Here is a 23,467-nt window from a genome sequence, read left to right on the forward strand (position 1 = left end):
GGATTTACATGGTACCCTAGAAAAAATGATACAGGCCTTGCATTTGTCGCACTCACTGCAGTGTTTGGCTACTATCGTTCTCCTTTGTGGTGTGCATATTCAATCACCTAGGTGGGACGATGTTGGTAGGTTCTTAGCAATGAGTTTTCTCGGAATGTAACCTTTATTGTTGAACAGAATGAGCTACTCAATATGGGGAAGGCAGACTCATTCTGGTCTAGTCTTTGGCACACTACATTGGTGGAGGCGGCGAGCAGTTTGGAGGTACATTTTTTTTTTGTTTTTTGCGCTCTCCTGCTTCGCTACACGGGGCTGTAAACATGTATTTCCTTCTTGGTACAGGGTTGTCAGCTCGGTCGTGTTCGAGAAAGCTATGGATCTTCCTTGATCCAGCTAGTCTTGTTCGTCCTATTTTCTTCCACGTGCTAGAAGCGAAGGTTGCTCTCTCCGAGACACACACAACTCTACTCCAATCTAAGCTGCCCTCAACCGTTTGAGGTTGCGAGTCTGTAATTTGCAGTTCTTGCATTCCATGCCCACAAGGCTCAACAATGATAATAACTTGAAGGCGCTAAAGGCCAGACACCCACTAGTGATCAGACCAAGCACGCGCACAAAGAGTGTTGTGGATGACAACCATCTATTCTTGCTGTTTTCATGCTCGATTGCCCCTTCCACCTTTTTTTTTTTGGGTAATAACGAGAGTAAGAGCGGGTAAGGAGACCATTGAGATTAGAGCTAGTTCCCCCCACCCTCGTTTACCAATTGACACAGCAAATTTAGAGGGGATCTATGGTTGCACATCAGCACCGTGTGTTGATGAAGATCACAACTGTTGATCTCGAATGCCAACTTGATGTAAACTTGTAATAACATGAACTAGATGTGAACTCTGCAAGTTGAGTGCGTTGTATCATCATATTATGAATTAGATGTGAACTATGCGTAGACTCAAAAGTGAACCCGGTGTGAACTAGGATCATAGCTGGACCAAAACTACTCGATATAGTGCTACCATTTCCCTTGCATAACAAAACGTGTGCAAAAGCGCAGTGGTAAGATATTCGCTTCATATCGGGGAGGTCATGAGGTCAAAACCATCCTGACCCATATTTTTCCCGCCCAACATAGATCATTCGATCCATGATCTCAACGATGATTTGGAACTATAGATCCCCTCCAAAAGAGGGGGTGTCAAATAGTATTGTGGTTCCCCTCGTCCCAAAGCATATAGATGTGGTTCCATTGAGCCTTAATGAGTATAATGAAAAGCATATGGTCTAAAAGCACTTGATCTTCCAAACGCTAGTGCTAGAGGGTTGTCCGCACGTTTTGCCATGTCATCATCGTCCAACAATGTGATTCGCGGAAGTTCGTACAGCTTGCCACATCATCAACGTGAATCGTGGGCATGCGTACAATTTGCATACCATGACGTTTTCACACCAGATTTTTGTGTTCGAGGGTGTTGGCTTTAATTTTAGTGAGTTGGGCCTTATCATGGGAGTCCCATAGGTTGGTCAAAACTTCATTTTAAGATAAGGCCACTCGGCAAGACTTTGTAAGTTGGTAAAACTTATTTTGTTGTTGCTTCTCTTCGCCCCTTAGCCAAAATCTGTAGGTCGGATATGGTTGGGTATGGGAAACCCTAACCTTCTAGGTCTTTAGTGGCTTGCCACATCAGTAGTTTGTGACATCTCCCCTTCTTGAAAGAAGAGTAATCGTCCGTGATTATTGTATTTTCAAAACAACTCAAGTTAGCTCCAAAAATTTTCGAGGGTCATTTCGAGGGACAATCAATTTTCTCATTCCAAAGCTTCGTGATATTCTGGTGTAGACACCTAGACCGTGTTGATCTTGAACATGTGTCTTGATGCAATAAAGTTACATACCCAGACAATCTTACCCAATTAGGAATATTCGGTGGTTGGCACATCATACTGCAACACAAATACTTGCATATGCATGTTACAAGACACAACGAACCATACCTCTAAGCGATCGTCTGCGGTATGAAGTTAGTCAATGACTATCTTGTCACTCCCATCGCAAATGGTTGGCATATCATATTGCAACACAAATACTTGCATATGCATGTTACAAGACACAACGAACCATACCTCTAAGTGATCGTCTGCGGTATGAAGCTAGTCAATGACTATCTCGTCACTCCCGTCGCTAATAACCTAGAAAGGTCCGGGCCATGAGCTCAGAATTGATACAACCAAAGGCTCCTCAAACCGCAGCTTGCGTGGCTTGGAGGTTTCAAGCATACAACTAAACACTCCCGAGATATCTTGTCTGCCTCGTTCCGAGGTTCAAACATCATTTCTCGGTACTCCACTTGGGAGTAAATCACCAATCATTAGAACCAATATTAGAAACTAGAGTCAAACAATTGAAATTGACACCAAGACAAGTTTAATACAAATATTTTCCATTTCAAACAAACTCCAAACAAGTCAGTCGAGCTCGGGAAGACGATTGACTTTTCATTCTAAGACCTGCACCAAAAATTAGGGTTAGATTTCTTCTAGAAGTTTGCAGTCGATCGTAGCATCGTCCATAAGCTCTTGAATAGAAATTGGCTTGGTCGGAGAGTGTTCCCATAGCAATGGTGGCAGTCCAATGATATATTGATTAGATGGGATGCCTTTTTTCTTCTTTAACTATTTACTCCAAGGTTCGTAGGGCAGATTCACAAGTAGCTGCTCAACCCGTGAGACCCATCTATACTATAATAAAAGGGGGAGGGATCTCCCCCCCCCCCCCCCCCCCCGCCCCACACACACACACACCACGCCGGGCCTTGCTAGACATGTGTCGTCAACACATGTCTCAAGCAAGTTGATCCAGTCAATGTGGCCTAAGCAAAACGGCATCTTAAGAGCGCGTGCGAGACAAAGAGAGACAGAGAGAGTGTGAGGTTGCCAAAGGCGGCCAGTTGTACTAGTCTTAATAATCTACAAAGCCACCCACCACATAAAATGATTGGGAGAAGAGGTGACGATGTCAGTCTCAAATGGAGGTTGAGATGTCATTGATGGCAATTTGATGTTAGAAAGCTCCAATAGCATTACCTCATGAATGACACCCTAGTGTTAGGTGGGATCAACGGTTGTCGTCAGTTGGGGGTAGCTATGATCTTGGATCAAACTCCAAGTAAATGTCATGTGGACCCATTGAAGTGAACGCCATGTGAACATGAAATGGATCATGAACACACTAGTTCTGAAGTGAATCTTGGATGAAACCATTGGTTGAACCGTATGTGAATGCCATGTGATGTCCTCCCCATCATCTTTGCCATATGATTGTTTGTTGACTCATCTTTCAATTGGCGAGGGCAATAGTGTAATGGTGGATTGATGCCTTTGAGAGCCAATGGTGGTGGGTTCACTTGGGGCCACATTTTGGGGCTCACTTGGGGCCACATTTTGTTTTTTCTTGAAATCAATTGGATGGTCCACATCGTCCAAAGATTTGGATTGCCAATTTCATTTGAGAATGGGGGTGCCAAAATAGTGTGCGTAGCATTATTTATTATTTAATTTAAGTACCATGTGTGCTTTGGAATTGGACTAGAAGAAGCAAAGAGTCATAATGCTACTCTCCAAGGAGTCGGGATGTCCAAAGGTGCTTTTACAATTCGAGGTGGGGAAGCTATTGCAAACAGAGATAAAATCGGAGCTTAAGTTACAAAGCTTATCGGGACGAGTAGTGGGGCTACAAGTAGGGTTAGAGGTTGGTTGGTAAAAACTCCTTTCCTTCGGTTACAACCCATACAACAATCATTGCACTGAAGAAAAATAATCAATTTGACTATGAAGGGACTCCATAAATACGTTTACTTCCATCATTTCACGAGCAAGCAATTTGATACCATTCACAACAATTGCAATCCAATCCGAAAGCACCCTTTGAGAGACATTCATCATGACTTCTTGTTGCTTGTTGATATCGGCATGCTTGAAGACGTTCTTTATATCTCTAAACACAACAATCCTAGTTCGATAGATCTTGAGTTGGTTGTACTTTAGGTGTCTAACTTGAAAATTACGATAAGCAAACATTAACCTCAGACTAAGATTTTGGTAAGCCCTCTTAAGAAAACAATTAATCCTTTGCTTCCAAATAATCCAAAGAAATTCAATGCAAACCCTAACAAATCTTGCTTCCAAATAAGAGTAAGCACTTTCAAGAATATCCTATTCTATACAAGAGACCCATCCTTCCTCTGGTTGTAGAGCTCCTCTCAAATGGAGCCATGTCAACAAGCATCTAAAATGTAAATGACACACTCCACCAACCGCCATTCTAGGCTTGAGGGATACAAATTTGTTAAGAGCATAGTAGTACAAACAAAATACAAGAGCCAAGAACAAAGCAAAAGATAAGTTGAAAGAGTAGTAAATTACCTAGTGAAAATAAATGAATCACTTACAATTTACTATCTGCAAATATTGGAGCTCCCGGGGTTGAGGTGAAGATCTTTGGATATGTTGTGCCAAGACTTCCTTGACTATCTTCCTACCTCCCAAATCTTGAAATCCTTTACTCCCTTTCTAGCATGAAAGAAATTGGTTTTTTGAAGAAGCTCTCTTTGTCCTCCTGTATTGCATGATCATCCAACTGCCCTTAATGATTTATATTGGGATCCACCTATTGTTTTTTAGTGTGACATAGGTGGTGATGGATTCAATAGATGTGCTAAGCTATTTTGATTGGATGAATTTGATTTCTTGAAGATGATGCAGAAGAAATGACAAAGGAGGAATCGGAGGGAAAAGGAGGTGGGAAATAGGAGGGAAAAGAGGTAGTGAGAAGATTTAAAATCACTTTTTGCCAATGAAAGAGACTTTCTTGAGGTAAAAGCATAACGTAATTGAGACTTACTTCAGATTATATTTAAAACAAAATCATATGAAAATTCCAAAGCCAAGTTCTACAATGAAGGTTCCATAACAGAAGCCCTCTCCTCATTGGTGAAGATCACTCTCTCTCTCTCTCTCTCTCTCTCTCTCTCTCTCTCTCTCTAGATACTAAAAGGCAAAAAATAACCTCAAAATTCTACTAATGCTTAGCAAATCAATAAATTTGGGTTTAATAATTGAGTGACTAAATAATATGGTGGTCTAGGGAAGATTGACCCACACCTTTATGATCCTCTTGGGAGAAGAGAGACATGTGCCAAAATAGCAGCAGAGCCCAATTCTCATGGGGGAGTAAATGGATCTAAAAATTAGCTTGACAGCTAGGTTGTTAGCCCATTGACAAATGTTATGAATGCCTAGGTCACCTTTCCCAATTGTTAGGCAACAAACTTTCATTTGACTTTAGTAGCACCTCACTTGCAATGGTCCCTAGCCTAGAGGAAGTTCTTTCATATTTTAGTGATTTCCTTTAGATGACTATTCGAGTAGGATAAAAGAAACAAAACATAGGATAAAAGGATATAGTTGATGACAATCACAGGTAGGGAAGTTTGTAGACTTGTCCATTGAGTGAGTTTGCTATGAAATCGTGAGACTACCTAGTGAAATTTTTGGTCGAGAGAGTTGTTGAATCCATGGGGAATGCCTTGAAGACTAAAGACCTCTCCAACCCTAATGACCTTAGGTCCTTGGTTAGAGAGTCCATGATGGGATGGAAGTGATGGAAAAGTGAACACTAGTTTTGGTTACCTTGGATCTAAAAGCAAAGCAAAAAGTCTTGAGAGAGTCCATTGTTGAGAATCAAGGAGTAGAGAGCGTTAGTATCATCAAAACATTGAGATAAACACTCTAGATGGTTAGATTAGCTAGGGGATCACATTTCACAAAACCCGCATCCATTTTTCCTTTGACTAAACAATTCAGCCCATCCACAACAACCACAAATATGAAGGGGGCTAAAGGAAAACCTTGACAAAATAATCTTCTAAGCACAAAGGCCTCAAAGAGAAAGTTGTTTATGGAGACCCTTGCTCTAACGTTGCCAAGAAATATGGAGAAGTACAATAGAAAATTTGGACCAAACCGCTTGTTTCTTAGACTTTCAATGATCAACAATCATATGCTTTATCAAAAGCAATTCTAACAAGCAAATAGTCATATATAATATCCTCTGCATGTTCAATGCCTCGTAGAGCTATAACTTCTCCCAAATCCTTCTTCCATTAATAAGACCTTTTTGTTTAGTAGAGACCCCTTTCATTACAATAGGGGTGATTCAATTCGCTACTAGTTTTGGCAAAGATCTTATAAGTTGTAGTAAGCATCATTAAGGGTCTCCAATTAGAGAGGTCTTCTTTAGGCCCCCTTGAGGAACTTAATGACACATGTGCTGATAGAACACAATAGGGTTGAGCAGTGAACCACTTCCTCCCAAACTTGAAGGAAGTTAGGGGGCCATAATCCCCTTAAAGATGACGATAGACCATCCAATCTTGTGGTTTTTTAAATTCTTGAGAGGATCTGACAATATCAATTTTGATATTTGTTGGAACTATGGGCTGCAAGATTCCTAAAGGCTAAAAAGCTTCTCAAAGTGCTTGCTAGGAAAGGAGCATGGTCTCATCTTCACTAGTAGCTATGCCCTCACTTGTGGTTAGAAGGAGAATGGTATCTTTAGCCCTTTTCTCTTTGAGGATTCTAAACATTTCCTTCATGGGATGCTCTATCTTGCTCGCCCACTAATCTTTGAAGAAAGATGTAGCATGTTGTAGGGCTAGAGTCTCCTCACTACTGAGTTGAACCTCAACTTAGATATCTGATCGTGCTACTCCTCATTTTGTGAGGAGGAATCCTACAGTGAGGCAAGTTCCTACTATATAAAGTCCTCCTTCATTAGTGACTTTCTCTCTAAATTTGATGAGGGCTTGTTGGAAGAGACAAACAATGGCAAGGCAAGAGCGGAATCTTTGTCAAATTTGGTAGTCCAAATGTCCCAAACTTTATCTTGCATCACAAGAAGCTTGAAAAGCTTAGGGTCTATATGGAATCAACGTCTCCTTAACTTGGAGGACTTATTGTCTAGAGTGGCTAGGAGGATCTAGAAATAAGAGCTATAGGGAGGCTCCTTAACTTGGAGGACTTATTGTCTAGAGTGGCTAGGAGGATCTAGAAATAAGAGCTATAGGGAGGCTCCTTAACTTGGAGGACTTATTGTCTAGAGTGGCTAGGAGGCTCTAAGATATAAGAGCTATAGGGAGGCTTATATTTTACCCTAGAGAGGGAATATGCTAGAATTATGGACACATAACACGTATTTAGGCATGCCTTCTAAGATAGATGGCCCCTATAATAAATTTTCCAAGTGAACTATACTTCAGATATACAAGAATGAAATTGAAAAGTAGATAAAATAGTGGATCTTCACAATGGCATGAAATAGAAAGCTATTCCTTATTCCTAAAAGATAGGAAAAATCTTTTACAAAAAATGTCCCAAAAAGAATTCCTCTTCAAACGATATGACATTGCTAGCGAGATTCACTTTGAAATTTTTTGTGTAAGTCGTGAAAGCTAGAAGCTCCCTTGTATCAATCATACTCACAAAAGCATCTCTCTAAATGTAAAACTTCATCTACAACAATGGAAACAAGTTGCACATTCACAATGTTTCCATTTGTGATAGAAATCTTTCCATGCAACTTTGGTATTTTCAAAAGTTGCCATATGGCTTTGCGCAACCAACCCAGTAAGCTCCACTCAGTGTTTTTTAAATATTGTTTTCCTTGACAAGTAACAAAGACTCTCAAGCAAGACACTATTGATCTCCACAAAGTACAAGGTGCCATATATCTAAAACAAAGAAACAACAACAAAGTCAATTTTCTAACCAGAATGTAAGTCATTCATATGAAAAATGCACCTCTTTTCCATATCCCAAACTGGCTACTTGCTTCTCGAACTCAATGGAAAAACTCACCCCGTTGCCTACCCAGTCCCCCCTTGAGCAACAAATTTCCTAAAAATGACAAAAGCCAATATCCTAAAAAACCCTTTATGCCTCTTGCATCTTACAAAGATGCTTCATCTAAGAAAAGTCTAATTTTAGTTTTTGGATAGAAGCTTAGAGTCACTAGAAAAGACATTTAACTGAGATCATGGTGTCAAAGTCTCTGTGCAATGAATACAAAGATATGCCACTATTTGCTCTATTTCTCTTCCTTATTGGAGCCCCTTGAATTTTTACGTTCTTTCCTATGAACAATCGACTTGCAAGTTGACTTATCAAAGGTTGATCAACTATGATTGTCACCATATCAGACTAAGAGCATCAAGCAATCCTTGAAGTATTCTGGATGTTTAGCATCATTTGTCTTGTATGTTCTATAATTATCTTTGTTCTTGCCTTCCATGAGACTAAAACATCAAGCCTATGGCATCAAAGAAACGCTCATTTGGATAATTACTAAGTGAAATGACTATCTATTTCATGCTCAAGATCTTGTTTGAGTTATTAGTGGCCATTAAGAGCATGTTTTGTGTAAGAGACAAGCAACACAAACCACTTTTCTTAGAGAAAGCAAGGAACAACACTCAACTATCAACAAACCAATATGTAATAAATCCACTCAGATAACCATAGCACACAAAAACACAAAAGAGAAAACAAAGAGCTATTTGTATACTTTTAGCAACCAAACTCAAACACAAAAAAGCACATGAGCTAAAAGGTACTCAAGTAACCAGAGCACACTCTCACCAAAATCCTTTGTGATCAGATAACCACAATGCATAACAAAAACTCATAGGAAAAGGGTACTGAAATCTTCCTTAACTGAGGAGATAAAATATTTTGGTTCAGTGGAAGAGATCAACCTAATTTTGAGACTGGAAAACCCAAACCTCCTATTGAGGAGAAAAATGCCCCCACAGTCCTTAGTGTATTCACACACATCACTATCACATATATGGTAGCACATCCTCCCTGGGAGTGATGCGGTGAACAAGAGCTGACACCTAGTGTATAGGAAAGTGCCATGCCCTAAGGACATGATCAATCCACAAAGCGGAGCAAGCCCAAAGCTTTGAGGAAAGCTTCAAACTTCTCATGAGGCAATGCCTTTGTGAATAGATCTGCAAGATTGTCCTGTGTTAGCACATAATCCAAGATTATCTCTCTTGATGAGCGTCTCTCTCTGACATAGTGATAATGCCCCTCAATGTGCTTTGTGTGAGCATGAAAAACTGGGTTCCTTGCAACTGCCAATGTGCCTTGACTGTCAGTTGGCAATATTTTTTCCAACACCCAAATTAGCCATAAGGCGTCTGAGCCATACACACTCAACCGTAGCTGTGAAGACTTCCCTGTACTCAACCTCACAACTCAAAGTGGCCACAATAGGTTGCTTCTTACTCAACCATAATATGCATGAATTGCCAAGCATGAAACAAAAATCACTTGTGGACAATCGCGTGTCATAACAACCAACAGGAAAAAGAATGTAAGTTTGGCGGCAAATATCCCCCCTCATGATAAACAACCCAAGATTTTCAATGCCACTCAAGTAGTGAAAGATCCTCTTGATAGCCTTCGAATGCTTAGACCTTGGTCTATGCATATATCTACTAACTTGTGAGACTGCAAACTAAGTATTTGGCCTCATATTGCATACATAAGACATATTTAGAAATTTTGGGACTTATTCAAGTCCCATTTTTCAAAATGGGACTTGTAATCTCAATATTGTTGTCATGTTTTTTTGTCGTATAGCCTTTAGATTGTCCATGGGTACTGCTTGTCACCTATAAGAATGAGGAACTAGCATGTGGTTGGGATGTATGAACTTACATTTTCTCCTCAACCATCTCACTTTCTTCATGTGACTCAACAAGCATGGGGACACTATTGGGAGCATGGGTTTTAGGTTTTTTATACTTGAAAACAACTTCTCAATAATTAACACTTCCTTAAGACATTCCACTAATATTAAAATTAGGAAAAGTTGGCACTTATTCAAGTGACTCTTTGTATGTCTCATGACAACAAAAGAAATTTTCATCTTCTATGGATTTTAATCAATGATTAAGATTCTTTTTTAATTGTTAGGAATTGTACATTACTATACATTTTGTAGTCTGGATTCCCTTTCTTAGGTACTACATTTTACAAGTTGAGAACATAATTCTCACTAAAATAGATACTACTTGTTTAGAGATTAGTTGAAAAAGAAAACTTTCAAGCGAATAATGCACAATTTCTATCTTTTAATTCAAGGAAAAAATCATCAAATTACATGAATTGATTGTATCTAAGATGCAAGAGCCCATATAATGGTGGTCCCCAATTGTAAAGCATGTCAATCCCAATTGAATTACAATACATTGTAGGTGTCATGAAAGACTACTCATTATAACAATGCTTACAACACTGCCTAAGCAAAAGTTCATGAGGTTGCATATATACTTAGTATTTCTCTAAGGTGTCTTACTACTAGTTTTTAAAAAAAAATAAAAAAAATTTAAGCTCCTCCCTCCTCCAAGTACATTGCAAGTTTTTCTTTTAGGTCAGTGTAAAGCTTGTCTCAAAAAGCAGATTATACATGTGAAATGTTCAAGTCCACTAAGAAAAAGAAAATTTCCATCTCCCTACTTCCCTCCATATATATGGTGCACTTACTTTGGGCTTAAACTAAGTTTGAGCTTATGATTGTTCTTTGGTGAAGGCTTAAGTTATCCTGTGATTGCTCTTGGGTGGAGGCTCGAACTTAAGTTCAAGCCTCAGGCTCGAACTTAAGTTCAAGCCTCCACCCAAAAACAACCACTAGCTTTTAGTCCTCGGGAACCCAAGGCTCGAACTTAAGTGCAAGACTTCACCCAATAATAATCACATGCTATGATAAGTTAGAGCTTATGATTATTATTGGGTGATGGCTCGAACTTAAGTTCGAGCCTCCACCCAAAAACAATCACTAGCTCTTAGTCATCGGGCACCCAAGGCTCGAACTTAAGTTTGAGCCTTCACCCGATAATAATCACAGGCTCTAACTCAAGCAACCTTCACCCACCCTAAGGCAACCTCCACCCACCCAAAGGCTTGAACTTAACCAAGAATCACTAGGAGGCTAGATACTATGCAAAATCGTAACTGGATAGTGGAAGAATTAATCCGAGGCACGACTCTACTAACTACAACACCTCATGATGCAAGAGTAGAAGCAAGGTGATGTTCTGCTACAACATTAATATCGACCAAGGAATGCTTGCATCCCAACCCATCCGATGAGGCTCAACTGGAAGAGGGTGTTGTCGAGATATTATTTCTAGCAAGGCTACAAAGCTCTGCTTGTGCATGATGAGGCCACAATTGAGCTGACATGATTTTTTTGTCGCGAAGCTGCCTCGTTCATTTTCTTGCCAGTTTTGCGTGGGCTGGGTTGCGGGGGTAGAGAAAAGGATTTTTAACTATGCCAAAATTGGTAGAGTTATAATTTGCTGTTATATTCCACCATCTTCATTGACACAAGGTTTCCTGGCTCCTTGGAGCTGAATCCAAAAATAAGAGCCCGCAATGAAGATGAACACAAGTACCAAACCCTAACTTACCTCAACACATAACCTCGTGCCCAAGCCCGACATGCATTGCCAAGGTGACTTGATGACATCTCACCTCCAACCCTACTACTCTTGCACCCTCGGCCACCACCTCCACCAGCTGCGCTGCCCACATCAACCTCTGGCTACCTTTTCTTGCTGAAACACAATAGCTGCCTAGGCTTGTGCTCGATCGAAAAAAGCCAATTAGGGCTACGAGCTGGCTTGCAAACATAGGGCTGCACCAAAGCAGAAGAGATTACCTTCATGGAGAATTTCCATTTCTAAAGAAGGATTCCATTGCACGTCGCATCGTTAGTTCCCTCATGTTTTCCGGATTGTCTGTTGTGCCACCACCACCCGTGATCCACATTGCCCCTACCCAAGGCTTAGTTGTATGCCCTTAATCGATCGAGGGGTTGCCATGTATTGTAGAGAAGCCTGCACCTATCCCCCGTATGGCTAGAGTTGACGACAACAGTTAGAGCTCAAAGTCAATTTCAAAATCGTCATCAACTTTAAATTTTGAACGTGATGATTTGATCTTTAGAGTGTTTTTTAGCATGTCTCTGTTATTCAAATTTTTTATCTAAGTGTGCAAGTGGAATCAATCTTAAAGAGCCAAGGAGTTCAATCTCAAGTTCGAGCTACCATGTGAAGGGCAAACACATTCAACCTCAAGTTTGAGTTGCCATGTGCAAACATGTTCAACCTTGAAGTTCCAAGGAGTTCAATCTCAAGTTCGAGCTACCATGTTAAGTGCAACGACATTCGATCTCAAGTTCAAGATGCCATGTGAAGTGCAAAGGCGTTTGTTCTCAAGTGTAGCCATGTGTAGCCCCCAACAAGGGTTGATGTACACTAACATGTCCACCAAGAAGATCATAATTAGCAAGACATCTACAACACTTTTGTTTACATGTAGAGTTTTCTAACATCATGATCAATACAAGTTCAAGTGGTCTTATAACCAGTGTTTCTTAGTTGGTTTTCAAACCCAACCTTTAACATCTATAGGCCTTCTAGAATCCCCATGGGAGAGTAGAAACCCTCTCTTTATGCATTGATGGACTATTTGAATGTGTTCTTGCTTACATTACATTGTTGCAAGTTGCTTCTATCTTTCATCAATTCTACATAGTTTTGCACTACAAAGTCCTGTATTACGGTGCTTTTCATGATGTAGAATGTAAGCATGACATCTAAGCACACTCCCCTTTAGGTGTCCATGGGCTATTTTAATGCGCTCTTACTTAAAGAACATAGTTAATCAAGTCTCATCTGCCATTCACATCAATTCTATGCAGTTTTGCATTACATCCAGTCTTGCGTTTTGATGTTTTTGATCATGTAGAATGCAAGCATTACATATGATAAGTGTTCGAGATTTTGCAATGAAATTTGGGATTTTGCATGCAAACTCTGATTCATCCATATTTTCAAACTTGCACAATGCAACCATAACTTATGTGCTAGTAGAAGAAGGAACCTCACAATACAAAATACTTGATAGCAATGCAACATTGACACCAAATAGCTGACAACAGCTACAAACCAAGAAAAAATTGTTAGCCTTGCTTGAAAAAACAATCACTAGCTAAAAACAATGCAACCTAGCAAGAGCTCGAGAGACAATGCCACAAAGAATTATCCCAACGTTAAGAAAGTTTCCCAAAATTCCTAAATATGTGCTACATAAATAAGGCATCCAACAACAGTCTCATAAAGAGTGACATTGGCAGGAATACTGATAGCATAAAGAGTGACATTGGCAGGATCACTGATAGCATGAAGACTTAATTTCAAACCTATTTCCATTGGCGTAGCAATAGGTTTGTAGTCCTCAAGACCAAACTTACACAGTGATGTCTCTATACATGTAGCTTGTTTGACACAAGGCAATACCTTCATCACACTATTTAAATTGTATGCCCAAGTAATCAACAAAATATCTACATATAGAACCATGATGAAAAATACATCACCCTGATGTTTGACATACAAAGTGCTTTCAGTTGGATTGTTACGAAAGCCCCGTTTAACCGAATGAGTGTTAGCTTTCTCATACCAAGCACGACGAGACTACTTCAACCCATACAAAGCTTTCTTACATTTGCACACTTTATCTTTCTTGTCCGTTCTTTACAAAACTGCGAGGCAGCATTACTTAAACTTCCTCAAATATGTCACCATTCAAGAAACTAGTAAGGGAGTAGTAACAATGTTTGATTGATCTACATCCCTGTAAAGTGTGAGCTTTGTCCTAAAGTGTGAGTCAAGGAGAAGAGAGTGGATTTATCCCACATGCTGTGGAGCAAGGCTGTGGAGCTACTTAAAGCTCATTTCATGAATGAATAAACAACAACTCCATTTTGCACTACATGCTTGTCTATGGTGAGCTTGTGCTGCAAGCTAAGTCAATACTCAAGATTGTGTTTGTGAGTCCAAGCTAATTCTATCTTGGAACCTAATTCACTTGAGTGATAATCTTGCTTACACACACGCTTGCACTATGTTTCCCTTTCATCCACCCTAGCTAGCTCGATCCAATTCCTAACATATGGTATCAGAGCTTGGGTATGCTAGCTAGGCTTGCTATTATGCATTGGCATGTTTGTACAATTAGCATCCATTGATCATCATTAGATAGATCCATTAGGTTTGCTCTTCTTTTGCATAATGCATACCCAATTAGTATTCCATTGGCTAGCATGAGCATGTTCTTGAGCTAAAGACTCTTGAGCCACTAGTCACTGGCTTATTGGAAGCTTAATTAGTGTCAAAGTTCATTAATTTTCCATTAGGAACTTGCATTTTGCATCCAAAATCTGCTCCTTGTTTTAGCAAAATTGGCATTTACGATTGGTGTGTCTGTGTAGCCTGTCGCAAGAGCTCTCTTCCGACTATCTCCTTGCTCAAATCGGGCTCCGTTAGAGCAGTTAGTCATTAATCAACTTTTCACTCAAAGTGCATTCTCAGTCTCTCTAATCCCTGCAGCAGTTCATAATTTTATGTGTGTATGTGTGTGTGGTGCATTTAATGCAAAAGAGGGATTTCCTTTTTTCTCTGTGTCTTGAGAAGGCAAATCTGCCTACAAGTCGTGTGATATTTTTAGGAGTCAAACACCTTTTTTTGAGGGCCCATCCCCACTGCCCGGCCGCCCATTGGTGGATGTGAATTGCTACGATAAGCGGTATTGAAATCTGCTGTCAGGTCCGAACAAACTGATAGGTGCCGACTCTGACTGCTCCGTAAGGCGTCCCTTGACCCGCTGGCGAGCGGCTACTCTGCCCGACTGCCGGAACCCGCCTGGCCTGACTCCGTCTATCCGGTGTGCCTTGCTTACCCCACACACTCAATCCTTTTTAAAGGGATTTTCGGGTCCGCCCTTGTTGGGTCCCCCTTCCCACGCCTGCTGAGGCCCACCCTTGACCAAGCTCTGGGCCTGTAAGAGCTCCTTCCCACGACCAACATTTTGGCTCACAAAATTTATGTTCATTAAAGGCACTGCATGCCAACTTGATTCACTATTGACTCTCACTGAGTTAGAGTTGTTATATGCAAACTCAAAGGATTGCAATTGATTGTTGAAGCCTATATTGTAAGCACACAACCCTTGTATCCATTTGCAAAGATTGGGTAGACACTACCTTGAAGAGAGTCTCTTCAACTGGAAAGACCCCCAATTGCACCCATTGCACTAGCATCCATGCATTGACATCCAATAAATCAACCAAAGGTGACTTTTGTGAAGACGGGCGTCACCGACGGTGAAGAGGAGCTTCACATTGAAGGGAAATTCCAAAGTACACATTGATCTTGCAGCCTAGCACGATCCAATTCCTAACAATCCCATCCAAAATGAGCTACCAATGCACATAGAAAACAAACAATTTCATACGACAAGTGGGATCAAAAGTCTGTTCATAATCTATGCATTTTTTCTCTACAAAACCTTTTGCAACAAGTCAAACCTTGTAGCGATCAATCTCACCATCCAGCTTATGTTTTAACTTGTAAACCCACTTCATCCAAATGGCCTTTTTGCCAGGTGGCAAATCACATAAAGTCCATGTGTCATTTTTTATACGTGCATCATATTTTGAATGCATGGTAGCCATCCAATTTTTTGCATACTATGCTTCATCAAAAGAAAGAGGTTTCTCTAAATCACATAAACTAGAAATAGCCAAAGCATAACAATCTGACACATAAGATGCATGGTGAGAACCTGAACGAGCATAGCTGCATCCAATTTAATGCCATGTAGAGTATGCACCAACCATTTTGGCATACCTCTAGCCTCCTGATTCTTAGCCCTTTCCACATCAAGTACATCATGTAGATTTGCATCAATAATAGGTTGATTTGTAACATTTTTAAAGACCCCCATAGATTGTACATTTTCCTCATTGAAATTTACATTCAAGTTTCCACTACTAAAAAGAGGCCAAAAAGTGTCATAAATGTCCTGTGAGCTTACATTATTGTCTTTGCTACATGATAACAAATGTTGAATAGAATCTTCCACAAACACAACATCTCGTGAAACTAAGTTACATTTTGTTTACGGATGGTGTAGCTTGTAATCTTTGCTTTAATTACTGTAACCAACAAAAATGCATTTGATAGACTTATCATCAATTTTTTGCGCTTCATTTGTGGCACTAAAGCATAAGCTAAACAACCAAAAAAGTTCATGTGATCAATAGAAGGCTTCTTTTCATGCAATGCTTCATAAGGAGTCATAGAATTGAAATCACTACAAATGCTCCATTAGAGGTTCCTTCAATGTTTTGTCGTGCTTCTTGCCTTCTCCTTATATGTTTATGAAACTTTCAAAGATTAGTATGGGTTCAAGTACAATGACAACTTGAATGTCATTGTACTTGATTGATTGTATTCCCTTAAGGCAGTGAGCAATGGTTTGAGAGCTAGTAGGACTACCTAGCTAACTATAAAAAATGTGTGAATAGTCCCTTGGGGTGTGACTTGCAAACTAGAAAGAGCTGAAAGTGGTTAGTTAGTGCAGGTAATGGGAGTAGACTAGCAAAAGTGGTTAGTTAGTACAATCAATCAAAACGGAGTAGCAAGAGTAGTTGGTCAATGTCGCCAATCGGAAAGAATTAGCCAATAGGAAAAGGGTCCAATTGACCGATTCACGTTTGTCCGGATGTGATAGAACTTTACATGGTGGAAATTTTTTTGAAACTGACATTCGCCCACATTGCACGCAAGCGAAAAGGTGGCTTTTGAACCCACACCATGACACAACACACTACAGATAAAGTTGACAAGCTAACCCAAGTGGGCCAAGGCTCCTTGCTTGTTGAGGGTCCCTACATTTTTTAGCATTTTGTGTGTATCTTGGTAGGCCCCTCTTCCAACACATAGCTACACACCCAGCTTTGAGGGAGGATATCGTTGGAATTTGGGTTGTGGGGAAACACACACAACTTGGAGAAGATGAAGAAGCTCAAGGCACACAACAGAGAGTGTATTGATTAGTACCCAAATGGAAAGAAAAGTTAGCCCTAGAATGATGGATGATGCACAGGGGAAAAAACCTCCTAGTGAGGGAAAAATGCCTTGGTGGCCCTCTAGGGTAGTTTCAAAGACGAAGTTTTCAAAATTATCGATTTTTTTTGCGATTTAATTCTATTTTCATAATTATTTCAAGAAAATTTTCTCCTTCTCTGCCTCCCTTCAACCAACTATTTTGATTTTTCAACCGACTCAAGACTAAGTTGGGGCACACTTTTCCCGACACTGGTTCAAACACATCACTATCACATATATGGAAACGAGTCCCCCTTGGAAATGTGCGATGAAAAAGAGCTGGTACCTACTATATAGGGAAGTTCCATGCCTTGAGGACATGATCAATCCACAAAGGGAAGCAAGCCCAAAGCTTTGAACTTCTCATGAGGCAATACCTTTGTGAATAGATATGCAAGGTTGTCCTATGTTGGTACATAAGCTAGGATAATATCTCGTGTTGTTTCTCTCTAACATAGTGATATGCACCCTCAATGTGCTTGGTGCGAGCATGAAGATTTGGGTTCCTCACAACTCCCAATGCGCTATACTTGTCGGTGTAGATGATGTTGGCAGTGACCTATCCAACATCCAAATTAGCAGGTATCTCAGCCATAAACACTCAATTGTGGCTATGAAGATTGCCTTGTACTTAGCCTCACAACTAGAAGTGTCCATAGTAGGTTGCTTCTTTCTCAACCATGATATGCACTGCTAAGCATGAAACAAAAACCACTTGTGGACACTCGCGTGCCATAACAACGAACGCAATTTGATTCCAAAAAAGCATGCAAATTTGGTGGCAATGATCCCCCCCTTGGGATAGAACAATCCAAAATGTAAAGTGCCACTCAAGTAGTGAAAGATCCTCGTAAGAGCCTACGAATGCTTAGACCCTAGGCTATGCATACATCTAATGACCCATGAGACTACAAACTGAATATCTGGCCTCGTATTTCATACATAAACAAGGCATCCAACAATAGTATGATAAAGAGTAGCATCAACAAGATCTCCAACATCATGAAGATTCAATTTCAGGCCTATCTCCATTGAAGTTGTAATAGGTTTGTAGTCCTCAAGTCCAAAATTACATAGTGATGTCTCTATGTATCTTACTTGGCACAAAGTAATACCTCCATTACACAAGTTAATTTGATTGCCCAATTAATGATGCAAAAGGTCAAAGTCTTTCACCTTGAAAGTATCATTCAAATCAGCCTTGAATTCAGCAATATGTGCCACATTCAAGCCAATAATCAACAAATCATCTACCTATAGAACGATGATGAAAAATACATTACCCTCATGCTGACATACAAAGTGCTTTCAATTGAAATGTTACAAAAGCTTTGTTTAACCAAATGAGTGTTTGATTTCTCATACCAAGCACGAGGAGACTGCTTCAACCCACACAAATATTTCTTACATTTGTACACTTTATCTTCTTGTCCTTGCTTTAACCAAATGAGTGTTTGATTTCTCATACCAAGCACGAGGAGACTGCTTCAACCCATACAAATATTTCTTACATTTGTACACTTTATCTTCTTGTCCTTTCTTGACAAAAGCACGAGGCTACATTACATAAACTTTCTCAAATATATCACCATTCAAGAAAGCAGTAACAATGTTTGATTGATGTACATCCCATCCAAAATGAGCTGCCAATGCACACCGAAAACAAACAGTGGTCATACAACAAGTGGGAGCAAAAGTCTCTTGATAATCTATGCCTTTTTTCTCTACAAAACCTTTTGCAACAAGTCAAGCCTTCTAGCGATCAATCCCACCATTAGGAAATTTCAGAGGTCATTTGGAGGGCCATATGAAGAGAGAGAATAATAGAGCGCGTCCAATGAGCACGAAGGCTACGTTACGTAGGAAAGTACGTGGAAAGACTCAAAAAATAAGAAAATAGCATAAAACTTTCACGAATCTAGGATTGTAGCATCGTAATTTCCTTCCTTTTACCGAGCTTTTAGGTGCTTGCATGTGGTCCCACTTCTGATATTCTCTTATGGTCATTAACGTACTGGAGGGTGACCATTAAGCCCGCACAAGATATTGGAATTCTAAAACACTTTCCCTCCATTAGAATGCTTTCAAAGTGAATCTCCCTCCACTAAAGCTTTTCTCTGAGAGCTATGGCTTCCACGTCTTCTCGCCCAAGAGGCTCCAGGTGTTTACTGTCTCTCACACCAACAACCAACAACTGCACTTTGCCTAGAAGGCCAAGTAGTAGCATATCCTCAATTACAATACCAGCTTCAATAAGTGCAGAGAACCAATGGGTTGGACAAAGGATAAACAAAGGTTCATGGGTCCTCATGCAACCAAGAAGACCCAAGAGGTCTAGTGGTATCAACGTTTACCGCTCAGCATGGAAGGCCAGAGTGTTGGATATCAAAGTTGAAATCGGCAAAAGATCTGTAAAGGAAGTTCTTGTTCAGCACAGCAACTTCATCATGATGCTATTACAACAGACAAATGCAACATCATTTCTCAAAATCGACTATTCAGACCAATGAAGATGATGCAGCAAATTGCACCTCATCAACAAATCCAACAACAAAATGAAGATCAGCCCATCAACAACCAATCAAAAACCTTCCACATCCTCCAAGGACACTTTTCAACAGTGCCCGAGGACGGGCACTAAAATAGGAAGGGGGGAATGTTAACTGAGTCAACGTCAGTTAACAGAAGCTGCTAAAGACTGAAGACGTACGGATGCACATCGAAGATCAAAGTGAAGAAGCAGTAAAGATTGGAGTTACACATTTTCCCAAAATGGTCACGTATTGTAAATTTCTGATTTATTTCAAGCCATTGTAATATTTTAATGTGTTACGGGCTCAATGGGAGTTCCAAGTTGTAAAGAACACGTCAGTTACTATACCTAGGTTGCAGATACAATAAGTGTGGAGTCTCAAAGGTCTTGGGCGCCGGACATTACACATTTTAGACCTTGGCTAAGGTATAAAGGCCAACTTTGTAAAGATTTTATTAAGTTTTTGGAGAAGAAATACACAGTGTGAGCTAATGGCGCTCACTTCTCTCCTTCTCGCGCTTCCTACTCCCTCTCCGGTTGTCACATTGCGAATGCGTTTGTTGCATTGTAACCGCAGGTAAGAGCTCTACGCATTGACGTAAGCCATTCACAGTATTTCGTAGCTTTTGGCGTCGCCGACCCGCAGCCTAATTTCATCATAATTAGGAATTTACACTTTTAAATTGAAAACTAAGCATAGGCGGGGTATTGGGGCATCATTGCTAAGCATTTAGATGCATTCTGGGTCGAAAACGACTAGGTTAAAAATCCACTATTGTTAATAATCGCGATTTTGGAACTTGACCTAAAGTGGAATTTGAGACCATAGGCATGTGTTCTTAGGTCTTGTAAATTTGTCCTAGAAGTTTCGTTACGTTTGGATGTCATTTGATGCTGTAAGGTTTCCAGTTTCTGAAACTTTAAAGGTTGTATAAGCTTAATCAAACTGATATGATTATTGAAAAAGCAATGTAGAATTGTCCGACCATGGCACATATTGGTATTTTTGGAATCTTAAGCACAGCAAACCCCGGGCTAGAAATTTTCAGAATTGAATTCCGATAAAAACTGGCATAGTTATGACCCCTGGAAGTTTACACTGTGAATTGAGTAAAATAGAAAAATTGAAGGGTTACAGTAATCATTTAAGCATAGACTTTATTAAAGGTCTCCCAGATATTTACAAGATATTTACCAATTAAGCAAAAATAGGTCAAATTATAGCAAAATTGACATTTTAAAAGCTGGCAGGTAATGGGAGGGTCATCACTGACCTGCCAGGGACTCATTTAGCAGCAGGGGTCGTTTTTTGACTTGCTGGGGGCTGCTTGAACTTCAAGCAACTGCCTTTTTCAGCCGGTGAGAGCTTATGAGTGCCAGAAAACTATAAATAGGACCCCTAGCTTCACATTTTACACAGATTCGGAGCGTTGCTACTCTCTCTCTCATCTAGAGAGAACACTACGCAGAAATCATTAGAGTTTAATCTCTAATTGATTAACCCCAACGGTAATTAACCTAATCCTTCTTAATTAGCAAGATTAGATTAAGATAAATTGCTAATAAATCAAAGATTAGGCCTATGCATGCTCCTTAAACCTCTTTAAATTAATTAATCTCTGCTGATTATTATAATTAAGCTTAGTAATACTAAGCTGATTATTTATCCTATCATATTAAGGTAGAAATTAGCCAAATTAACCATGAATTAATGGTAAAAATATTAATTAGGATTAGATTAAGTTGAATTATTTATCAGAGATGCATTCGACCTTTATTAATCTAGGAAAATTATCCTATGATTTTCTGAGAAGTTTTCCTAATTAATTAGGCATAATTACTCTGTTTTTTGAACAATTTTAATAGGGGAAATTAGTAAATGAATTTCAAATGAGGTGATATAATTATAAGTGGTTAATTAGGTGTTTAAGAACTCGTGATATTTAGGAGAAGCTCAAAAATTTAATTTAGCTAATTAATTTAGCAAAAATACCCTGTTTTTTGAACAATTTAAATAGGGGAAATTAGTAAAAATAACTCAAATGCTATGATATAATTATTAATGGTTAATTAGGTGATTAAAAACCCGTGATAATTAGGATAAGCTCAAAAAATTAATCTAGCTAATTACTTTGATAGAAATACCCTGTTTTTTGATCAATTTAAATAGGAGAAATTAGTAAAAGGATTTCAAATGCTATGATATAATTATCAGGGTTTAATTAGGTGTAAAGGAACCCATGATATTTAGGATAAGCTCAAAAAATTAATCTAGCTAATTTGTTTAGCAGAAATACTCTTGTTTTTGAGATATTTAAAAAGAGGAAATTAGTAAATTGAATTAAATTACTGTGATATATTTATCAGTGGTTAATTAGGTGTTAAAAAACCTGTGATAATTAGTAAAATCTCAGATAATTAATGTAGCTAATTAATTAAGCAGAATTACTCTGTTTTTTGAGAAATTTAAATAAGGGAAATTAGTGAATAGGTTCAAATTGAATTGAGTTAATTTTCAAAGGTTTATTAGACATTAGATAACCTGTGATAATTATGCTAATCTTATATAATTAGTTTAACTAATTATCTTAGTGGAATTACGCTATTTTTAGGGGTAAATTAAAGGGGGAAATTAGTAAATCATGCACTATAATTACATGATATTTATTAGAGCTATATTATAGGGTAAAGAGGCCTTGATAATTATTCCAAGGTTAGAAAGGTAGTGTAGATATTTATCTAAGTCAAATGACACTTTTTGTAGCTAAAAGCTAAAGAGGAAAATTAGTAAATCATGCTATATGATTACATGCTATTTATCAGAGCTATATTGTAATAGTAAAGAGGCCATGATAATTATGACAAGGTTAGAAAAGTAGTATAGATATTTATCTAAGTCAAATTACACTATTTTAAGCTAAAATCTAAAGAGGGAAATTAGTAAATCATATTATATGATTATATTCTATTTATCAGAGCTATATTATAGGGTAAAGAGGCCGTGATAATTATAACAAGGTTAGAAAAGTAGTATAGATATTTATCTAAGTCAAATTACATTATTTTTAGCTAAAATCTAAAGAGGGAAATTAGTAAATCATGTTATATGATTATATGTTATTTATCAGAGCTATATTATAGGGTAAAGAGGCCGTGATAATTATGCCAAGGTTCAAAAAGTAGTATAGATATTTATCTAACTCAAATTACACTATTTTTTAAAGAGGGAAATTAGTAAATCATGCTATATGATTACATGCTATTTATCAGAGGTATATTATAGGGTAAAGAGTCCGTGATAATTATGTCAAGGTTAGAAAAGTAGTATAGATATTTATCTAAGTCAAATTACACTATTTTTAGCTGAAAATTGAAGATGGAAATTATATAATTAAGTTAGAAAATAATAAGATAATTAAAAAAGGTCAAAAATTACCTTATCTACTTGTGGTAATTACCCCATAGTTAATTGGTGAAGTTAGAAAATTATAATTGACCAAAAGTCCTATTTTTAGCGAATGATTAATTAAAATAAATAGACTGTGTGGTCAAAAGTTTTTAAGAAAATTATAGTAAGTATAAACCTATGATATCAAGTTAAGGAAATGAAATATTTAAGAGGAATTAAATACAATAAATATTAAGCCCAAAATAAGTAGATTATTAGCTTAAAAGTCGATGGAAAAATTAGGAAAAAGATATAGAAAATTATAAAAAAGATAGGAGAGCTTAGAAAACCCTTAGAGAAGCGGTGGAAAAAGTTATCATGCCTATATAGACAAATAAGGAGTTACTAGGTCAAGAATTTATCAACTAAGACTATAAATTTAACCTTGGATGGGTTACGATTGAAT

This window comes from Adiantum capillus-veneris, chromosome 3, assembly GCF_014529385.1.
Source record: "Adiantum capillus-veneris isolate H3 chromosome 3, ASM1452938v2, whole genome shotgun sequence".
In the NCBI taxonomy this organism is placed as follows: domain Eukaryota; kingdom Viridiplantae; phylum Streptophyta; class Polypodiopsida; order Polypodiales; family Pteridaceae; genus Adiantum; species Adiantum capillus-veneris.